The sequence below is a fragment of the Puma concolor genome, chromosome B1, assembly GCF_028749965.1.
Source record: "Puma concolor isolate L17-30 chromosome B1, mPumCon1.1.hap2, whole genome shotgun sequence".
NCBI lineage: Eukaryota > Metazoa > Chordata > Mammalia > Carnivora > Felidae > Puma > Puma concolor.
Window position 1 is genome coordinate 98,691,582 of NC_141670.1, and position 22,724 is coordinate 98,714,305.

The window sequence follows — 22,724 nt, forward strand, 5'->3', positions numbered from 1 at the left end:
CCCAGAGCCTGACGCGGGGCTCTGGGCTCCCGGACCGCGAGATCGTGACCTGGCTGAAGTCGGACGCTTAACCGACTGCGCCACCCAGGCGCCCCTCCAGGTTTTCTTTTGAAGGCATTCCATCCTCTGTTATTTCCTTCAACTACACACACACATACACACACACACACACACACACACACATATACACACACACACATATATACACACACACACACACACACACATATATATAATTTATTATATTTATTTATTTATTTATTTATTTTTTACTGTGTATTGTTCATATGCCTTACAGTGTTTTTGAGGACTTCTTACTACTTTTCCAAACTGAATGATTTTGAGTTAGGTAAGACAAAGTACCTTAGGTCATTCCTTCAGTTATTCCTTAATTACTTTGTGAATGACAAATACAATTCTTCAAGAATAAGGTCTTCTCTACTCTCTCTGGAACCAGGAACCAGGAATGGGAATGTTGTCTGCCATCTTCAAGACTGCTGCCAAGCCAGAAAAAGGAGTAGTTCAGGCCAAATAAAAATGCCACGGGCGCCTGGGTGGCTCAGTCAGTTAGGCATTGAACTCTTGATTTCGGCTCAGGTCATGATCTCAAGGTTTGTGAGTTCAAGCCCCACATCAGGTTCTACACCGTCAGCATGGAACCTGCTTGGGATTCTCTCTCTCCCTCTCTCTCCTTCCCCCCACTCACTCTCTCTCCCTTTTTCTCTCTCTCTCAAAATAAATAAACCTTTAAAAAAATGCCACAAAGAATTCCTAGTGTTTTTTTTTCTTACAGTAACCTTTAGTATGTGATGATTCTATACTTGAAACAGTATTTTTACAAATATCATTTTTGTGAAAATATACTTATGAAACTTATAATATTGGGGCGCCTGGGTGGCTCAGTCTGTTAAGTGTCTGACTCTTGACTTCAGTTCAGGTCATGATCTCATGGTTTGTGAGATCAAGCCCTGTGTTGTTTTCTGCATTGACATGAGAGCCTGCTTGGAATTCTCTCTCTCCCTCTCCCTGCCCCTCTCCCACTCATGCTCTTTCTCTCTCAAAATAAATATAAAACATTTTTTTAAAAATTAAAAAAGAAACTTATTTTAGTATTTCTTTAATTTCTTATACAAATTCTACAATCCTTTCATACAGCCCACATATACTATAATTAAATACTCCTTGTTGAAATAATTTTTAATGTTTTTTCTTACTATCTTTAGCAACTTGATTCCATGACTGAAAAATTTGATTATTCTTTTATCATTTTGAGGCATACCTTGCTTTTTGCTTGAGTCTATTTTTTAACATGGCTCTCAAAATATTGTCTTTTTATTTTTAAAATTATGATATTTATCATTTTCATAATTTTTAAGTGTACATTTCAGTGTGCATTTTAAGTGAGCATGTCCACATTGTTGTGCAACCATCACTACTATCCATCACCAAAACATTTTTTATCTTGCAAAACTAAACTTCTTTACCCATTAAACAATAACTCCCCATTTTCCCCTTCTTCCAGCCTCTGGCAACCATCATTCTATTTTCTGTCTCTATGAACTTATTTCTCTGAATTTATGACTGGATTATTTCACTTAGCGTAACGTCTTTAAGGTTTGTTAAGATTGTATCATGTGTCAGATGTCTTTCCTTTTTAAGCCTGAATAATATTCTTTTGCATATATGCACCACATTTTACTTATCTGTTTTTCCATAGATGGACACTTGAGTTGCTTTTACATTTTAACTATTGTGAATAATGCTGCTATGTATATGGGTGTATATTCCCACCATTTTTACATTGCTTTTTCTTAGCATTTTCTTGGTTGCTATAAACCTTTGACCATTCTCTAGAATTCTAAAAGAGTTGGTTCTGACAGTTTTGTTTCTGATGTGTTTGTGAAAAGACAGACCTTGGAGCTACCTATTCCATCATTTTCACTGATGTCACTTGTCATTCTCATTTGGTCAAAATTATACAGTGGAGTTTTCCAGAGGCTATATGACATGTGATAATTTTGTCACTCTAATGCCATCACTTTGAGGCAAGTCATTCAGAGTGAAAGAAAAGGAATGGAGTATTTGAAATGTAGACACGGTGAACTCTTGAAAAAATACTTCATTTTTTATAGCATTTTCAACTATTGATGTAAAACCCATTTACGCATCTTATAGGTTAAGATATTATACTATATTCGTTGGGAAGTCAGGCGTAAATGCTGAGAAAATAATAAACCTTGAACATTTGACTTTGCTAAACGTTTTCTGAATAAATGACAAAGGTAAAAGAAATGATGACACCGCCACAGTCTAATAATATAATAACTCATTATATCAATGATTTATACAAATATGAAAACTGAATTAATATCCTGTCTTCAGGATTATACTTTTGTTTCTATAATGGAAATATCTATAGACATCACTGGACTTGCTGTTTTGCTTTTATCTGTTGATTTTAATCCCAATTAGTCATGAAGGAGATATTTTATGGGAATGCTTAGCAACAAACACTAGTGGTACTTAAATATTCTGTTTTTTTTATATTTAGTAATTGTTTATTCCAACTTTCCCTCTAATCCCAAAGGATTTTGATTATTTCACTGTGGACATGGAGAAAGAAGTGAAAGAATTTCATCCAACATTCATGGGGAAAGAGAATACAAAATGAATGTTTATGTGTTCAGATTGGCAGATGGGCTAGTAACAAGGAATGGAAAGATGAGCGTAAGAACAGTCCTTTTTTATCAAATTGATTAACACTGAAAGAAACATCCACTGTGTATTACAGGAGTGCTGAAACATGCTAGTAAGCAAACAGACTTGGTATATGTTTTGACTTCTTCCCATTTCATGGTTCAGTTTTTTAAAGATTTAGCAAAATGTAATTTAGAATTACAATATCTCTCATTTTCCTGTGTATAGCCTTCTAATTGGGAAATCTTAACTAATGTTATACATATGTCTCTAAGTAATATATATATATATATATATATATATACATATATATATATATACACATTTTTCTCTAAAGAGCAAACTAAAGAAAATGGACAAAGTGATCTAAAAAATTGCTTGAAATAGAAACGTGGCTCCATAATATTTTCTGTGGATTGATGGTTAAATTTTCATCTGAGATTGAATCTTTTGAAATTTACTTTTTGTTTTATGCTACTTCCCATGTTTATTAATCAAATGGTTCTTCGTTTCTTTGGAAATATTTCTTTTGTATTAACTGGTCTTGTGGCTTTGGTATTGGGCAGACAGTAGTGGTAGGAGAAAGGGAATCTGGGCTTCTTGGATACATGTTTTTCTTAAAAATGGTAGTAGTGAGAAACTTTCCCATTACAGTGTTAAGTTGAGGGTGGATTTTTTAAAATGTAATTGTTATCATGAGGCACATCATTTAAATTGTTGAATAACTTTTTCAACTCATGATTTTCCTGAGACAACTTACACTGATGGTAATAAGTTATTGGTGAGGGAGACTGATGATACCTTGGTATGAACAAAGACAGTGACACCAAATTATACTAGTCATTTTATTCTTTACTGCCATGCACTCACATTAAAATTAAATGCCAGAGAAGGGGCCAAGATGGTGGAGCTGCTTGCCTCTCTCACCCTGAAATGCAGCTAGATCAATACCAAACCATCTTGCACACCTAGAAAACTGATCTTGGGATTAACACAACAGTATTCACAACTTGAACCACAGAACTCAGCAGGTACATGGAATGGAGAGGAGAACTGGGGGAGAGAGAAGCCACGGAAGGTAGGGAGCTGTGTTTGCCTATGGAGACAGTGAGGAGAGTACAGGAAAACCACTCCCCCTGAAAGCAGCTGGAGATAAAGAGAAAAATGGAAACACCCATAAGATGGGGAGAAAGGAGAAAGGAGAAGGCTTTAAATACCTTTAAGACTCTATAAATAGGGAGGTGCAGAGTCTGAAACTCTTCGGCTTGATACTTGGCAGAGCTCTGGTGGGAAAGTCGAATCCCCAGGAGCAGAAACAAAGTCTGAGGGGTCCTTGGACCACACAGGGAGAAGTTATTTCCCTGCTGAGAGGACATTTGGTAGAGATTGTGTGGCCTTCCCATAGGTAAAGGTCCCAAGGCACCCCAGAGAACAGCCATGTTTGCTGGAGTTGGAACAAGGACGTTAAAGGTGAAACCTGATACCAGATGTATGTTGTGATTTACCATAATCCCTAAAACACTGCAGCTACATGATAGTGCGAACTTTTATGGGGCAGGCCAGCACCTGGCCACAGTCTCTGGACATCTGCAGGAGTGTGCTCATGCAAACATTCCCGGGGGTGGGCCGGCATTTGTCCATTGCTTGGCTAGACCCACCCCAGAGGGTCAGAGTGGGTTAAAGCTGCAGGGCCCTCAGAAGTGAGGGGTTTGGAAACACAGCCCCATCTGAGATAAAGCTCAGGAGGGAGGTGCCACCTGGTAGGCTCATGGATTGGTTGCAGACAGTGTAGAAGTGGGGAGCGGATGGAAGCAGGAGACAAAGGAGGGGTGCTTGATTGCTGCTCTGGAAGACCACAGAGTTCTGATACTAGAAACTGGGTAGCTGGATGATGCCATTTTCACCCCTCCTGCGCATAGGCATACATGCATGCACACGCCACAATGATCCACCCCAGTAAACTAAGCAGTGCTATCTGGTGGAGAATGGAGCCATTACACCAAGCCCTGTCCAACTGCCCCAGCTAGGCTCTAGAGGAACACCACAAGTTTCTTTGCCTACTTAGTTTATGGACTTTAAAGTGCTTCATAGTTTGATTTATAGGTGAAACTGGATGTAATTTCAATCATATTTCATTCTTTTTGCTGGTGTATCTATTCAATTTTTTTTCTTTTTTCTTATTCTTGAATACAGAAAGAGAAAAAATTGTTTTTATTTTCAATTTCTATAAAAAAATTTTAGTTTAATTTTTCTCTGCTGTATTTTTTACTTCTTTGTAAGTATTTAAATTTTATTTTACTTTCATCATTTCATTTTATTCTATTTTATTATATTCACTTTAAAAAAAATTCAAATGTCCTTTTCTTTTCCTTTTTTTTTTCCTTTCTTTTCCTTTTTATTCTATCAAGCTACATATACAAGCAAGATATCTGAACCAGAATTTAAAATCATGATAATAAGAATAATAGCTGGAGTCAAAAAAAGCATAGAATCCCTTTCTGCAGAGATAAAAGAAGTAAAATCTAGTCAGGATGAAATAAAGAATGCTATAACTTAGATGCAATCTTGAATGTATGCCATGGCAGCAAGGATGGATAAAGCAAAGCAGTGAATCAGTGATATAGAGGGCAAACTTATGGAGAATAAAGAATCAGAAAAAAAATGGGGGGAAATAAGGCAAAAGAACATGATATAAGAATTAGAGAACTCAGTGACTCATTAAAAAGGAATAACATCCGAATCATAGGGGTCCCAGAAGATGAATAGAGAGAAAAAGGGATAGAGGTTTATGTGAGCAAATCATAGCAAAAACTTTCCGAACCTTGGGAAAGACACAGATATCAAAATCCAGGAAGCACAGAGAACTCCCATTAGATTCAACAAAAACTGACCATCAACAAGGCATGTCATAGTCAGATTCACGAAATACACAGACAAAGAAAGAATCATGAAGGCAGCAAGGGACAAAAAAGTCCTTAACCTACAAAGACAGATCAGTTCACAGCAGACCTATCCACAGAAACTTGGCACATTAAAAAGGAGTGGCAGGATATAGTCAATGTGCTGAACTGGAAAAATACGCAGCCAAGAATTCTTTATCCAGCAAGGCTGTCATTCAAAATAGAAGAAGAGGGAAAAATTTCCTAGGGGCGCCTGAGTGGCTCAGGTGATTAAATGTCCAACTACAGCTCAGGTCATGATCTCACGGTTCATGAGTTTGAGCCCCACATTGGGCTCTGGGCTGACAGCTTGGAGCCTGGAGCCCGCTTCAGATTCTGTGTCTCCCTGTGTCTGCCCCTCTGTTGCTTGCACTCTGTCTCTTGCATTGTCTCAAAAATAAATAAACATTAAACAAAAAAAAATTTTTTAAATAAATAAATAAACTCAAAATGGATCAAAGACCTAAACATAAGACAGGAAGTCATCAAGATCCTCAAGGAGAAAGCAGGCAAAAAACTCTTCGACCTTGGCCACAGCAAGTTCTTACTCAACATGTCTCCGCAAGCAAGGGAAACAAAAGCAAAAATGAATATTGGGACCTCATCAAGATAAAAAGCTTCTGCACAGTGAAGGAAACAATCAGGAAAACTAAAAGGCAACTGATGGAAGGGGAGAAGATATTTGCAAATGATGTATTAGATTTGCAAGTATCCAAAATCTATTAAGAACTTATCAAACTCAGCACCAAAAAAACAAATAATCTAGTGAAGAAATGAGCAAAAGACATGAATAGACACTTTTCCAAAGAAGACATCAAGATCACGAACAGACCCGTGAAAAAGTGCTCAACATCACTCATCATCAGGGAAATACAAATTAAAACCACAATGAGATACCACCTCATACCAGTCAGAATGGCTAAAATGAACAAATCAGGCAACCACAGATGTTGACAAGGATATAGAGAAAGAGGATTTCTTTTGCACTGCTGGTGGGAATGCAAAGTGGTGCAGCCTCTCTGGAAAGCAGCATGGAGGTTCCTCAAAAAATTAAAAATGGAACTACCCTATGATCCAGCAATTGCACTACTAGGTATTTATCCACAGGGTACAGGTGTGCTGTTTTGAAGAGGCACATGCACCCCAATGTTTATAGCAGCACTATCACAATAGCCAAAGTATGGAAAGAGCCCAAATTTCCATCGACAGATGAATGCATAAAGAAGATGTGGTGTGTATATATACATATATACAATGGAGTATTACTTGGCAATCAAAAAGAATGAAATCTTGCCATTTGCAGCTACATGGATGGAACTAGAGGGTATTATGCTAAGCGAAATTAGTCAGTCAGAGATAGACAGATATCATATGACTTCACTCATATTTGGAATTTAAGATACAAAACCGATGAACATAAGGGAAGGGAAGAATAAAATTACATAAAAACAAGGAGTGGGACAAAAACATAAGAGACTCTTAAATACAGAGAACAAACTGAGGGTTCCTGGAGGGGTTGTGGGTGGGAGGATGAATTAAATGGGTAAGGGGTATGAAGGAGAACACTTGTTGGGATGAACACTGGGTGTTATACATAGGGGATGAATCACTGGAATCTACTCCTGAAATCATTACTGCAATATATGCTAAAAACTTGGATGTAAATTAAAAAATAATTAAAAAAAATTAAATACCAGTTTTATCTAGGAATGTCCTTGATAAAGAAGTAGAAATTATTGGGGCACCTGGGTAGCTTAGTTGGTTAAGCGTCCGACTTTGGCTCAGGTCAAGACCTCATGGTCTGTGAGTTCAAGCCCCATGTCAGGCTCTATGCTGACACCTTGGAGTATGGAGCTCACTTCTGATTCTGTTTTTCCCTCTCTCTGCCCCTCCCCTGTTTATGCTCTCTCTCTCTCTCTCTCTCTCTCTCTCTCTCTCTCTCTCTCTCTCTCTCTCTTGCTCTCTCTCTCTCAAAAATAAATAAACATTAAGAAAAACTTAAAAGAGGTAGAAATTATTAATTTTATTAGTGTTTGACCCATTGGCTCACTTTTTATAATATTCTATGGGATGAAATTGAAAGTATGTGCAAAGAACCTTTGCTATATACCAAAGTGTAGTGATTACTTTGGGGAAAAGAATTTGTGAGATTTATTTGAGGTGTGTTGAACCAGCCCATTTTTCAAGGTACAAACATTTTACTGAAAGAATAACTAATAGAAAATTATATTTTTTAGAATAGAGTATTTGACAGATATTTTCTTAAAAATGAGCAAAATCAGCCTGCCACTACAAAAGAAAAAAAACCTGATGGCATTTGTTATCAATGATAAAACCTGAGCTTTAATTTAAAAATAAGAATTCTGGAAAATTTGTGCTTAACAGTGAGTTTGACAGCTTCCCAATAAAAAAAAATTCTGATAAGACTGATGGTGATATTAATATGATTTCTTGATAAACCAACGTTTGATTATTTGCATATCTCAGTGAACTAGTATATTTTATTTTATTTTAATTTCAATTTAATTTAAATTATTTTAATTTAATTTAATTTATTATTTATTTTAAGGGAGAGAGAACTTGCACACAAGCAGGGGAGGAACAGAGAGAGGGGTAGAGAGAGAGAATCCCAAGAAGGCTCCTCACTGTCAGTGCAGAGCCCAACATGGGGCTCAAAGTCAAGAACTGTGAGATCATGAGTTGAGCCAAAATCAAGAGTCAGATGCTTAACCTACTGAGCCACCCAGGTGCTCCTGACCTATCTTATCAGTACATGCTGCTACTAAATCATGCATAGAAAAAAGATCCATTGAAAGGCATGATAAAAACAAAAGAAGTTACAGAGAGGGAAGGAGGCAAACCATAAAAGGCTCTTAAAAACTGAGAATAAACTGAGAGTTGATGGGGGGGTGGGAGGGAGGGGAAAGTGGGTGATGGGCATTGGGGAGGGCAACTGTTGGGATGAGCACTGGGTGTTGTATGGAAACCAATTTGACAGTAAATTTCATATTAAAAAAAAAAAAGAAAAAGAAAGGCATGATAGACCACAGAGTGTGAAAAGCTTATAGATCTTGTTTCAGAGTCCACTAATTTTTAAACAACTATTTTTTTTTTGTGGTAAAAACACATAACATAAAAATTACCACCTCAACTGTTAATTGTACAATTCAGGGGTCTTAAGTATATTTACATTGTTGTGGTATAGATCTCTGAAGCTTTTTCATCTCGCAAAGCTGAAACCCTGTAATTCATTAAATAATAACTTTCCTCTTCTCTTTCCTCCCATGTCCTGATAACCACCATTCTATTTTATGTTTCTATGAATTTTAGATACCTCATAAAAGCAGAATCACAGAATATTTGTCTTTTTGTGACTGGCTTATTTCACTTAGCATAATGTAGTTAGGTTTTATGCATGTTGTAACATGTGACAGGATTTCCTTCCTTTTTAAGGCTAAATAATACTCCGTTTTGTAAATGTGCCACATTTTATATACCCATTGATCTGTTGACAAACATTTGGGTTGCTTCCATCTCTTGGGTGTTGTGAATGGTATTATTATGAACATGAGTGTGCAAATATCTCTATAGACCCTGCCTTCAATTATTGCTCTGACCAAGAATAGTGTAGGATTCTGATGGTAATAGAGCCCAGGTAAAATGGTAAGACCATTTCTAGGATCAAATACAAGGATATCTCAGTGTATCAGAGTAAATTCTTGAAAGTACAAGTCTTTGATGGCTTTTAGGAATAAAACAAAGACTTAGTTAAGTTACTTGAGCAAGGGTAGATTCATCTTTGATTCAGAATTACCGAGGAGAGATGTACTCTTGAAGGTCTGGAGTATGCCTCCATTAATCTCAAATGTGGTCCTCTGAAACCTTTATCTGATTGGCAACTCCATAATTACAGAAGAAAAAAGAACTTCCTAATCTGCATCTTCACTACTTTTATACTAAACCCTTGGTGAACCTAGGGAATTAAAGAATGGTGGTAAGAAAATCCTACCATTTTAGCCATCATCCCTAAAATTTATCTTTTTCTTCTCCCTGAACCTAGTTATAATTCATTTGCAGTAAAGGTAAACCTCATTTATAAATTTCAGTTCCATAATCATAAGGGAGGCATTATTTGAACAAATACTGCAGTTATGAGTAAGAATTTACTTGAGCATAAGGACGATTAACCAAAAACACTATTGTAAGCTTTGCATCATTTAAAGAGGCGGAAAAAAAAAGAAATCTTAATAAAGAAAGTTGTATGTAATGCATAAATCTGTTATCCATGCAGATGACTCATAATCCCCACTCTGAAGAGAATGGGAACAACAGGAGTGTATCCAAAGATTGTTTCATATATCAGTGACAAGAATGCTTATGGAGTAGAAGGGAGTGAAATTATGGTATTCTATAGCCAAGATTCCTCTCAGTAAAAAAATTAAATAAATAAATAAATAAATAAATAAATAAATAAATAAACAAATAAATAAATATCCCTAGAATCAATTCCAGAAAGTTTTAAAAGCTGTTTGAAAATAGTTTGTGACACAATTTGACTGTTTGCTTATGTTAGAATTCCTTCTTTCAGTATAGTAGTAAATCTTATTAAGTAGTGTTCTTAGTTGCTATTACAACAAAGCCAGTATTTTTCTTCATCAAGCTACACCTCCAAGGACAGCTGGAGAAACCATAACAAGTTAAGAAAAATTTGCATTTAATGACTAGAAATTTTATCATAGATATTATAAAACTCCTTATTAATAAATTGTAGAATAATATACAGAGTAAAAGAGATGACTAGTATATATTAAGTTAAAAATAAAACATGATTTTTATATATGGTTTGGCACCCTAATAATTATTTCTGGCACATGTATCAACACAATTATTCAAAGTAATGAATTATTCAAACCTGAAAAATACATTTTCTATTAATGTCATTTATGTAGAATGGATAGGGTTATTTTATTTTATTTTTATTTATTTTTTTTTTGTTTTTTTTTTTTGTTTTTTTTTTTTATTTATTTTTGGGACAGAGAGAGACAGAGCATGAACGGGGGAGGGGCAGAGAGAGAGGGAGACACAGAATCGGAAACAGGCTCCAGGCTCCGAGCCATCAGCCCAGAGCCTGACGCGGGGCTCGAACTCACGGAGCGCGAGATCGTGACCTGGCTGAAGTCGGGCGCTTAACCGACTGCGCCACCCAGGCGCCCCTATTTTTATTTTTTAAAAAATTTTTAATGTTTATTTATTTTTGAGAGAGAAACAGTACAAGGGGGGGAGGAGCTGAGAGAGAGGGAGACACAGAATCTGAAGCAGCCTCCAAGCTCTGCTGAGCTGTCAGCACGGAGCCTGATGTGGGGCTCAAACCATGAACCGTGAGACCACGATCTAAGTCGAAGTCAAATGCTCAACAACTGACTGAGCCACCCAGGCACCCCTGGATAGGGTTATTTATTAATAGCTATTAATAGCTGTTCACTTTAATTAAAGTACTTGAAAAAGTCTGTCATATTTTTGAGGAAGGGTAACTAGGTTATATGATTTCTCTTGAAATGAGATTTGAATATTTCAAATACTCAAAGGTTATATAAATACCTTTTGTAACTGTTTTTATTTTGTCCTTACATTAGTCTATGGACCATTTTAAAGGTTTTGAAGGATAATACAGTCACTGACCCAAAATGGAATTCTTATAAAAAATAGTTCAATTTTGGGTTTCTATTTTAATTCAGGTGCAAATTCTGGTGTTATTTTTATTATCTACTGAATATATATCTGTTTATTTTAAATAGCTATTGGAAGGTAATGACTCCTAATGAATAGTCTTCAGCTAAAGTCTAAACAATGGCCTATGACAAATATCCCCAAGTAGTCAATTGAGGGATGCTGTTTTTAATTTTGGGATCTTTATGGTTGATTATGTCACAATAGTAAAGAGATGGACTTTAAAAATAAAACAGGGAAGAATGAATGTTCTTTATATAAATTCTCCCCTTTTTACGAAGCTGAGGAAGAACAAAGGTAAAGGGAGGAATTGGAAATGCCAGAGGAATAATTTTCATATACCCAGAAGTGAAAATATGGAATGAATATCGCCAAAACAGCTTTTGAAATGACATTCTCCTTTGTTTTCTCGCAAACCTAAGCACTCTTTAGATACTATAGATTTTGTGGGCAGGGTTAATAAAGACTTTTCTAAATATTATTATATATGCTTCAAGGAATATATTTGTGCAGTTTGAGAAATGATTAAATTAAATCAACCATTCAGTCTCATTTGAGGTTAAAGATATTTGTGTTTATATGTGTTGTATAACATTTTACTTTCTGATACATGTATATATTCACTTTGTTCAAATTAAAACATTACAGGTATTCTTAACTTAGAGCACGATATAAACAAGTTAAGACTCTTGAGAATTAATGACTGTATTTTGCTATAATTAAGGGATATAATGGAAAAAACATAAGTGGATGGTCAGTGCTCTGGTTGATCTGTGGCCAGCCAGGTTCTGACTTCATTGACACGTTTCATGGAAAGGGCGTTTTAATGAAGGACGGAATTGTAGATAATTTATTCCATGCTGTGAGGTTAACCACAAGCCTCCAAGAAATCACAAAACTTATTTTTCCTGCAGATGTGCTGGAAGTAAAAGCAGGGATTGAAATTCTGAAAGCTATAGTTTTTTTCCTGACTTGATTTTATTGTGAAGGATACCCTCATTAAGTGGCCAGATTAAATATAAATGTATACATTAAACATACACGTATATATTTCTAGTATTTTGAGGACACTTCTTTTTATTGGTATTCTGTCAATACAATTGAAACACTTTCAAAGCAGTACAGTGCTGCAAATGTAAATATGCCCTGCATTTGTGCTGCTTCCTTACGTAATGTTTTCACAGGGAAGTCATCTCCAGTGTTATTATTTCTGTTTGTACTCCAGCATTCTGACTCTCACCTCTTAGCTCAGCAGTGTAGCGCCATCATTATCACATTAATAAGGCAGGAAAATAGTTTTGAAACTTTGAATGTTCTCCCTCTCTCCTCCTATTTTCTGTAACACCTGGGCAGTCTGCTATTTAAAATTGGGTCACAATAATGGTGGTGTGGTTAGCAGCTTGACAATTCTGGGCCTGGGCCTGAGTAAAGAGATACTTTGGAATTAGTTACATAAAAACAAACAAACAAACAAACAAACAAACAAACAAAAAACGATTAAAAAATCTTCTGGGTTTGAGTATCAAAATTTTAGCCCCTGAGGGAAACTGAGGAATACAAAATGGATTCAGAAAAAATGGATGTTGAGGCAGATAATCTTTTGATTATTGAGTTTGGATGAATACTTTAGGATTGGGGAGGGAGATGGGGAATGAGAAGAAAAGCAAAATGCAGAGCATTTATTTCCACCTGCCCTCTCCCTTTCTATCTCCTCCTCCCTCTTCTCCCAACCCCTCCTGCTCCAGGATGACTCAAGGTTCCAGTCCTCAAGGACTGTGTGGTTAAAAGGGTGACTAAACATCATCCTCAAGGATGGTTGGGCAAGAAATTCACGGCATGACGGTATGCCTCATGCCAGTGTGGTTAGTTGGTAAATGACATCTTGACACTGGGTCATCTCTGGAGAACGTAGATACAAACCAGGGAAACTGGGAGAGGGTTGTTTAAGCTAATGATATTAATTTCTGGCAGTCTGAGAGAATGTAAGCTCAAGAAATTGGGTTGAATTACGGTACTATTTTAAGTAAGATTTTTTTCTTTTGTAAACAAGTTTCTGGCCTGAAATTGTGGTAACTGAATAACTATGGGATTAGAAAAAATGATTTAAATGAGAGATTCATCTGAAAAGTTTAATATAGAGGTTGGATGGCAAAGGAAAGGTAAAAGGGACATGGATATATTTATAGGTAAATTTGTAATAGGTGCTGGGATATATAATGACATGTCCACATCAGAGAATAAATCTGTTCTGTGAATCCTCACTTTTTGTGAGAAGTTTAAGAAAATGTATTTTAATATGATATTACTATTCCTTCAGAACAAGAAAATACATTAATAACCATATACCCACTGTAGGTTATATGGAAACATTGTTTGCCTCCTTTGCTGTGATTCAGGTATCTTGTATTCAACTGTCATGAATGCTAAAAACTAGTCCTTACTGCTCCACAGCAATCATATATTACCCTAGACCTTTTCTTTCTTGAGTGATTTTTTTCATAACTTCTCCCCTTGAACAAACTTTCAATACCTCCTGATTTATTTTCAGTTTCACAGAAATAAAAGAGGAAATCAAAGAGCTCTTATAATTTCCTACCACATTAGTGTCCCATCCTCTGTAACCATGTTCTCTGCCCCTTTACCTGTTACTGTGGATGTATTTTCCATAGCCAAGCCAATATTTGTACTTTTGCATCACATGATTTTCCTGTTGTTTACTGAAAAACCACATTTGACCAATTCTGCCCTCTTTTGCTTCATCACTTCCTTCTCATTATTTGATTATTGGTGTCAGCCTACAAAAAATAACACCCCCTAATGTCCCCCAAAACTATAATGTCTTCCAATTAAAAAATTACAAAACAACCAAAACATTCTTTGATCCAGTCTCCCCATTTCCCTTTAGCTACTGTCCCATTTCCATGTTCTATTTTATTTTATTTTTAACATTTTAATTTCAGTACAGTTAATATAGAGAGCTATATATAAATTTCAGGTGTACATGCTGTGACTCATCAATTCTACACATTACTCAGCTCATCTTGACAAGTCTATTCTTATTCCCCTTCACCTATTTTATCCATCTGCCCCACCCACCTATTTTTTTTTCTGGTAACCATCAGTTCTCTATAGTTAAGAATCTGTTTTTTTTTTTTTCTTTGTTCTATTGCTTTGTTTCTTAAATTCTACATATGAGTGAAATCATATGGCACTTGTCTTTCTCTGACTGACTTAACTTACTTAGCATTATATTCTCTAGGTCCATCCATGGTATTGCAAATGGCAAGATTTCATTTTTTTTTTTATGTCTGAATGATATTTCAGTGTGTGTGTGTGTGTGTGTGTGTGTGTGTGTGTGTGTGTGTACATACATACCATGTCTTCTTTATCCATTTGTCAGTCGATGGACACTTTGACTGCTTCCCTATCTTGGCTACTATAAATAATGCTGCTATAAACAAGGGTGAATATATCCCTTTGGATTACTGTTTTTGTATTCTTTGGATAAATACCCAGTACTGTGATTAGTGGATCATAGCGTACTTCTGTTTTTAACTTTTTGAGGAACCTCCGTACTATTTTCCAGAGTGGCTGCACCAGTTTGCATTCCCACCAGTAGTGTAACAGGATTCCTTTTTTTCAACATCCTTGCCAACACTTTTTATTTCTTGTGTTATTGATTTTAGCCATTCTGACAGGTGTGAAGTGGTATCACACTGTAATTTTGATTCACATTTCTCTGATGATAAGTGATATGGAACATCTTTTCATGCATTTGTTGGCCATCTGTGTGTCTTATTTGGAGAAATGTTTGTTCATTCATTCCTTCTGTACATTTTTAAATTGGATTATTTGTTTTTGGGGTATTGACTTTTTTAAGTTCTTTATATATTTTGTGTACTAACCCTTTATTGGATATATCATTTGCAAATATCTTCAACCATTCCATAGGTTGCCTTTTGGTTTTGTTGGTTGTTTCCTTTGCTGTGCAGAAGCTTTTTATTTTGATGATGTCCCAATAGTTTCTTTTTACTTTTGTTTTTCTTGCCTCAGGAGTCATCTAGAAAAAAATTGCTATGGCCAATATCAGGGAAGTTACTGCCTATGCTCTCTTCTAGGATTTTTATGGTTTCAGGTTTCACATTAGGTCTTTAACCCATTTTAACTTTATTTTTATGTGTGGTGTAAGAAAGTGGTCCAGTTTCTTTCTTTTGCATATTGCTGTCCAGCTTTCCCAACACCATTTCTTGAAGACATTGTCTTTTTCCCATTGGATAGTTTTTCCTGCTTTGTTGAATATTAATTGACCATATAATTGTAGATTTATTTCTGAATTTTCTATTCTGTTCCATTGATTGATGCATCTGTTTTTGTGCCTGTACTATCTTGTTTTGATTACTGCAGCTTTTTAATGTAACTTGAAGTGCAAAATTATGATGCCTCCAGCTTTGCTTTTCTTTTTCAAGAATGCTTTAGCTATTCAAGGTCTTCTGTAGTTGCATACAGATTTTAGGATTACTTTTTTTTTTTTTAGTTTTGTGAAAAATGCTATTGGTATTTTGATAGGGATTGCTTGAATGTGTAGACTGCTTTGGGTAGTATAGACATTTTAACAATATTTGTTCTTCTAATCCATGAGCATGGAATGTCTTTCCATTTCTTTGTGTCTTCAATTTCTTTCATCAGTGTTTTATAGTTTTCAGAGTATAGATCTTTCATCTCTTTGATTAGGTTTATACCTAAGTATCTTATTATTTTTGATGCAATTGTAAATGGGAAAGTTTTCTTAATTTCACTTTCTGTTGTTTCATTAGTAGTGTATAGGAATGCCACAGATTTCTTTACATCCTTTTTGTATCCTGAGACTTTATTGAATTTGTTTATAAGTTCTAGAAGTTTTTTGGTGGAGTATTTCACATGTTATAAAAATTTCTTAATGTTTATTTACCCTTGAGAGAGAGAGAGGGACAGACAGACAGACAAAGAGACAAAGACAGAGCATGAGCAGGGCAGGGGCAAGAGAGGGACACAGAATCTGAAGCAAGCTCTAGGCTCTGAGCTGTCAGCGCAAAGCCTGACATGGGGCTCAAACTCATGAACCATGAGATCATGACCTGAGTGGAAGTTGGACATTTAACCGACTGGGCCAGTCAGGTGCCCCCACATTTTCTAAATATAGTATCATGTCATCTGCAAAAAGGGAGAGTTTGACTTCTTCCTTACAATTTGTATCCCTTTTATTTCTTTTTGTTGTCTGACTGCTGTGGCTAGGACTTTCAGGACTATGTTGAATAAAAGTGGTGAGATTGGAAATCTTTGTCTTGTTCTTGATGTTAGGGGAAAGGCTCTCAGTGTTTCCCCATTGAGGATGATGTTAACTGTGGGTTTCATATATGGCCTTTATTATGTTGATGTATCTTCCATCTAAACCTACTTTGTTGAGGGTTTTTTTTATCATGAATGGATGTTGGACTTTGTCGTATGCTTTTTCTGCATCTATTGAAATGATTACATGCTTCTTGTCCTTTCTTTTATCAATGCAGTGCATCACATTGATTGATTTTGTGAATATTGAACCACTGTTGCAACCCAGGGTTAAATCCTACTTGATCATGTTGAATGATATTCTTAATGTATTTTTGGATTTAGTTTGCTAATATTTTGTTGAAGATTTTTGATTTATGTTCATCAGACATATTGACCTGTAGTTCTCTTTTTTGTGGTTTCCTACCTCTGTGCTGTCATTTTTGGTCTCTCTTTCCCTTTTCTTAGTATTTCTTACACACCTGGTTTAGTGGTCATGAACTTCTTTAGTATTATTTATCTGGGAAATCCTTTATCTCTCCTTATATTCTGAATGATAGCTTTGCAGGATAGAGTACTTTTGGCTGTAGGTTCTTCCCATTCAGCAATTTGAATATACCATGACATTCCTTTCTGGCTTGGAATTTCCTGGTGAAAAATACGCTGATAGCCTTATGGGATTTCCTTTGTATGTAACTGTCTTCTTTCATCTTGCCACTTTTAATATTTTCTTTATCATTATATTTTGCCATTTTAATTAAAACATATTTTAGTGTAGGGGCACCTGGGTGGCTCAGTCGGTTGAGCATCTGACTTTGGCTCAGGTCATGATCTCACAGCATGTGAATTCGAGCCCCACACCAGGCTCTGTGCTGACAGCTCAGAGCCTGGAGCCTGCTTTGGATTCTGTGTCTCCCTCTCTCTCTGCCCCAACCCACTCACATTCTATCTCTGTCTCTCTCAACAATAAATAAACATTAAAAAAACATATTTTGGTGTGGATATATTTTTGTTGATTTTGTAGGGAGTTCTCTGTGCCTCCTGCATCTGGATATATTTTTTCTTCGCCAGATTAGGGAAATTTTTAGCTATTATTTCTTCAAATAAATTATCTTTCCCCTTTCTCTCTTCTTCTTCTCTGATTCCTATAATATGAATGTTATTATGTTTGATGAAGTCACTGAGTTCCCTAAGTCTATTCTCATTTTACAAAGTTCTTTTTTTTCTCTCCTTTGTTCAGCTTGATTACCTTCCCTTAGTTTGTCTTCTAGGTCATTAATTCCTTCCTCTGCTTCTTCTAGCTTGCTGTTCATTGCATTAAGCATGTTTCTCATTTTATTTATTGAGCCCCTTATCTCTGCTATGTCATTCCTTATCTATGTGTTAATGGTCTCACTGATGTCCTCAACTCTTTTCTCAAGTCCAGTGAGTTTCCTTATGATCATTGCTTTTGATTCTCCATTGGGTACGTTACTTGTATCTGTTTCACTTAGATCTCAAGGCCATCACCTTGTTTCTTTCATTTTGGGCAAATTCTTCTGTCTTCTCATTTTGGGCAAATTCTATTTCTTTCATTTCTTTCATTTTGGGCAAATTCTTCTGTCTTCTCATTTTGTCTAAGTCTCGGTGCCTATTTCTCTGCATTAGGAGAGTCCGCTACATCTCTGAATCTTGAGGGTAATGGCTTTATGAAGAAGAGGTCCTGTAGTGCTCTGTAGTAGTCTTCCCTTTTCCCCAAGGCCTTGTGCTTCCAGGAACATTTCCAATGTGTACTGCATGCACTCTGATGTTGTGTCCTGGATGCTTTATCCTTTAGGTCAGTTGTGTCCAGAGGCTCTCTTTGGCTGTTGTGAGCAGTGTTTTGTCTGTGACGAGTTTTAACTAGTTATTCTCTGGTCTGCCTCTAAAACAAGACTGGCACTGCTACCACTGGAACCAAGGCCTTGCAAAACTCTCAAGTTAGGAGACATGGTTTTGGCAGTGGTTTGGGCCAGTCTTCTGGAGAAGGAGGCCCACTGCTTATACTGAGGGAAGTGACTGGAAGGGGCAGTTTTTCTAGAGTGGAGTGTGGGGTGAGGATTGGGGTAAGCAAGTTAGGTAACAAGTGTCAGTGCTGTAATGGTTCCCACAAGTGGCCCTGTGCTTATGGTGAGGGGTGTGGGAGGAAATGTGTCTGACAGTTCCTTTGTTCCTGGAGAGGTCTCTCTGTGAACACTGCCTCTACTGGACGTAGTCCAAGATGAGCAACTAATCTCTCTATTGTGTGCCCCTGGTGACTTTCAGAGCACTGTTTCCAGGGGATTTGTTTTCCCCATGTGTTCCCCTGTGTACTAGTTTGTCTTTCATCCTTCTTCCTGACCATGGCTCCCTCCACACTGCAGCAGCCATGATTTGTTTCTCTTTGCACCTGCACACTTTCTACCTTCTTCCATGTGGCCACTTCTCTACCATTAGTTGTGGAGTTTGTTTTGCCAGTCTTCAGATCAATTTCTAAGGTATTTAGGATGATTTGATAGCTATCTAGTTATATTTGTGGGACAAGGTGAGCCTAGGATCCTCTTACTCCACTGCCATCTTCCTCAACTCTCCCCAATGGTCCTCTTTCCTTTGACTTTGGACACAGCATTGGACACAGGTGAGCTCCTTTTTCTTTCGAAAGTCTATTTTCCTTTGCCTTCCATTTTCCCTCCTAGCTCACTGGTCAACACTTTAAAAAAATTTGTTTTTAAATCTTTATTTATTTTTGAGAGAGAGAGCACATGTGTGAGCAAGGGAGGGGCAGAGAGAGGGGGCGAGAGAATCTCAAACAGTGCTGGGTGTGCAGAGCCCGACATAGAACTCCGTCTCAGGAACCATGAGATCATGACCTGAGTCAAAATCAAGAGTGGGACACTTAACATATTGAGCCACCCAGGCGCCTCATTGATCAACCCTTCTTAATCAAACTTTCAGAAAAATGGAAAGAAAATAATTTTAGAATTTTGCATATAGTACATCTTTAATCTTTTGAATAAATGAAGGACTGCTATTTTTAGTGGACTTCAATTGCAAACATTTGCAATAAAATTAAGTTATCATGACTAACTCAAGTTTGATGAAAATCCAGATATTAAATTTTAGTTTCTATTTGATGAACTTTAAAAGAAAGAGTGGTCTTATTTTACTTCTTGCTTATTTTTTGGTGTCTTTTTAAATATACTGAGTTGTAAAAATTTGCAGAATATTCATTTTGATAGAGATTAATGGAATCAGTCCAGGTAGTTTAAGTGAAGCTTGAAATAGTTCTCTATTTGCTTTATATTCCTTTTTAAAATCAACATTTATCTAGGCCTTAGTTTGGTTTGATTTTTGTAATGTTTCTCCAAAGAAGCTTCAATAGATGATCTTCTACTCTTACATTGGTAAAAGAAGCCTGAAAAAATAAAACCCAATTATAATGTGAATTAAATTTATTAGCAATATCAGTTTCAAATAATACTAAACACTAGCTCAACTTATCCCAAACATTAAGGGATTTATTACTTGACATAATAAAAAGTCTGGAGGTAAGGCAGACTCAAGCTTGGTTAAAATTCCAAGTTAATATTCTTATCACCCAATCAACAGTCCAGGTTCTTTTCATCCAATATTAAGACTGGTAGTTACAATATTATCTCACATGGTCTAAATGTGTCATCTTCACACTCTAAAATGCAAAGGCAAAAAAAAATTGCATTTTTGTTGTATGAATATTTATATTAAAAAAAAATTTTTTTTCACCAGGGGCATCTGGCTGGTTCAGTCAGTAAAGTGTTGGACTTGATTTCAGCTCATGTCATGATCTCATGGTTCAGAAGTTTGAGCCCCATGTTGGGCTCTACGCTGACAATGTGGAGTCTGCTTGGGATTCTCTCTCTTTTCCTCTCTCTCTCTGTCCCTACTCCACTCACACTCTCTCTCTCTCAAAATAAATAAATAAACTAAAAAAATTTTTAAATAAATAAATAAATAAATAAATAAATAAAATTTTCAGTGGATCTCTCTGGAAGAATTCTTTTCAAGTTTCAGTAGGCCATCAAAAGGAGTGGGATAATCCTGTTTAGCTTAAGGCCATCATTTTTCCCACAGTTCAAATGGGGAAAGGTGAAGACCAGAACAAAAATCAGTATATAGCAGACATGGAAAAGGAAAAATAGTATTGAATAGGAAGCTTACCACCTTTACCACTGGTGGGAACCAACTTCTGTGCCAATTAGCCTATAGAAGAAGAAGAACAAGAACAAGAACAAGAACAGGAACAAGAAGAAATAATAATCCCTCACATATATTAAACCAAAATCGTTAAGAAAATCCATTGAAATGTATTTCATTCTAATTTGTAAACAGTTAAGTATGGCTATAAAATACTAGTAACTTCTAATTCATAAATATGTTTTATACTTTCTCGAAGATTCCTCTATGAATGCAAGTCATCATAGGCTGGCAAAAGATTATATTACACAGGTAAATAGTTGAAGAAAATAGAGGCAGCCAAGTTATGCATCTCTCAAAATTTCTTCCAAAAATAATATAGAATAGCATTAGGAAAAAGTAAAATTACACAAAAACAGTACTTTCAGCATAAGTGGAAGACAGAGTGCCCAAACTTTAATATAACTGTAAATAAAAGAAAACCAAATCCCAGTGAACAATTTCATGTGGAAGTGGTGGTGGGGAGTCAAGCAATGAGAATGAATGAGATTAACTGTAAGGGATGGGAAGCAGGGGACCAGAGACAGCCTGTAATTGATCTCAAACAATCACTAGGAAGAAATAAAACTACCCTGTGATCCAGCAATTGCACTACTAGGTATTTACACAAAGGATGAAAAAATACAGATTTGAAGTGGTACATGCACCTTGATGTTTATAGCGAACTTATCAACAATAGCCAAACTATGGAAAGAGCCCAAATGTCCACTGACTGATGAATGGAAAAAGAAGAAATGGTATATATTTAAAAAAATTGTTTTTAATGTTTACTGATTTTTTGAGAGACAGAGACAGAGCATGAGCAGGTAAGGGGCAGAGAGAGAGGGAGACACAGAATCTGAAGCAGGATCCATGCTCTGAGCTGTCAACACAAAGCCTGACGCAGGGCTCAAACTCACAAACCAGGAGATCATGACCTGAGCTGAAGTCAGCCGCTTAACCTACTGAGCCACCCAGGCACCCCAAAATGGTATATATTTTTAACGGAATATTACACAGAATATTGGAATGGAATATTGGACAGAATGAACTCTTGCCATTAGCAATGATGTGGATGGAGTTAGGGTGTATTATGCTAATAAGTCAGCCAGAGAAAGACAAATATCATATAATTTCACCCATATGTGAAATTTAAGAAACAAAACAGATGAACATATGGGAAGAAAAAAAAAAGAGAGAGAGAGGGAAACAAACCATAAGATGCTCTTATCAATAGAGAGCAAGCTGATGGAGGGATGTGGGTGGAGGATGGTGTGGTTGGGTGATTGTTATTAAGGAGGGCACATGTGATGAGCACTGGGTATTGATGAATCACTGGTAAGTGATGAATCACTGAATTCTACTCCTGAACCCAGTACAATACTGTATGTTAACTGACTAGAATTTAAATAAAAAATTGAAAATAATAAAGAAAACCAAAAAATAGCTATGTAATTCCACCAATAAAATTTGTATTCTAAAAAAAAAAAATTAGTCCGTGTTCGGTATGAAAATATTTTTAAGATGTCTTGGTAAGTGAGGGAAAAACTACAGAGAGAAGGGACTTTAAGATATTCATGATATGAAGTAGTAGACTGAGATGCATAGCTTTTGATGAAGAGAAAAGGCAAATAGGAGGGAGGAAGCACCCTTTAGAAACTGGGTGTCAAAGAGAATGAGCAGCACAAGGGGATACTTAGGTCTTGCAAAATAAAACGCAAGCAAGTAATTGAAATACACACAACTTTACTCTTCACCAGACAAAATCCACTTAAATATTTGGACTGATAGAAGAGGACTTATTGAACTAGGAATGTTTCCCCAGTGCCATAAGATATTGATAACTAG

General features: G+C 36.2%; 1 long non-coding RNA gene across 2 annotated transcripts in view; it reads left to right on the top strand.

The window, feature by feature from the left end:
- The window catches only part of LOC147581771 (uncharacterized), a 575,779-nt gene that overhangs the window by 534,807 nt on the left and 18,248 nt on the right, over nucleotides 1–22,724 (top strand). For both annotated transcript variants that reach the window (XR_015249754.1, XR_015249755.1), the window contains one exon: nucleotides 2,588–2,727. This is a non-coding gene — a long non-coding RNA (uncharacterized LOC147581771). The remainder of the gene's footprint in view (nucleotides 1–2,587; nucleotides 2,728–22,724) is intronic.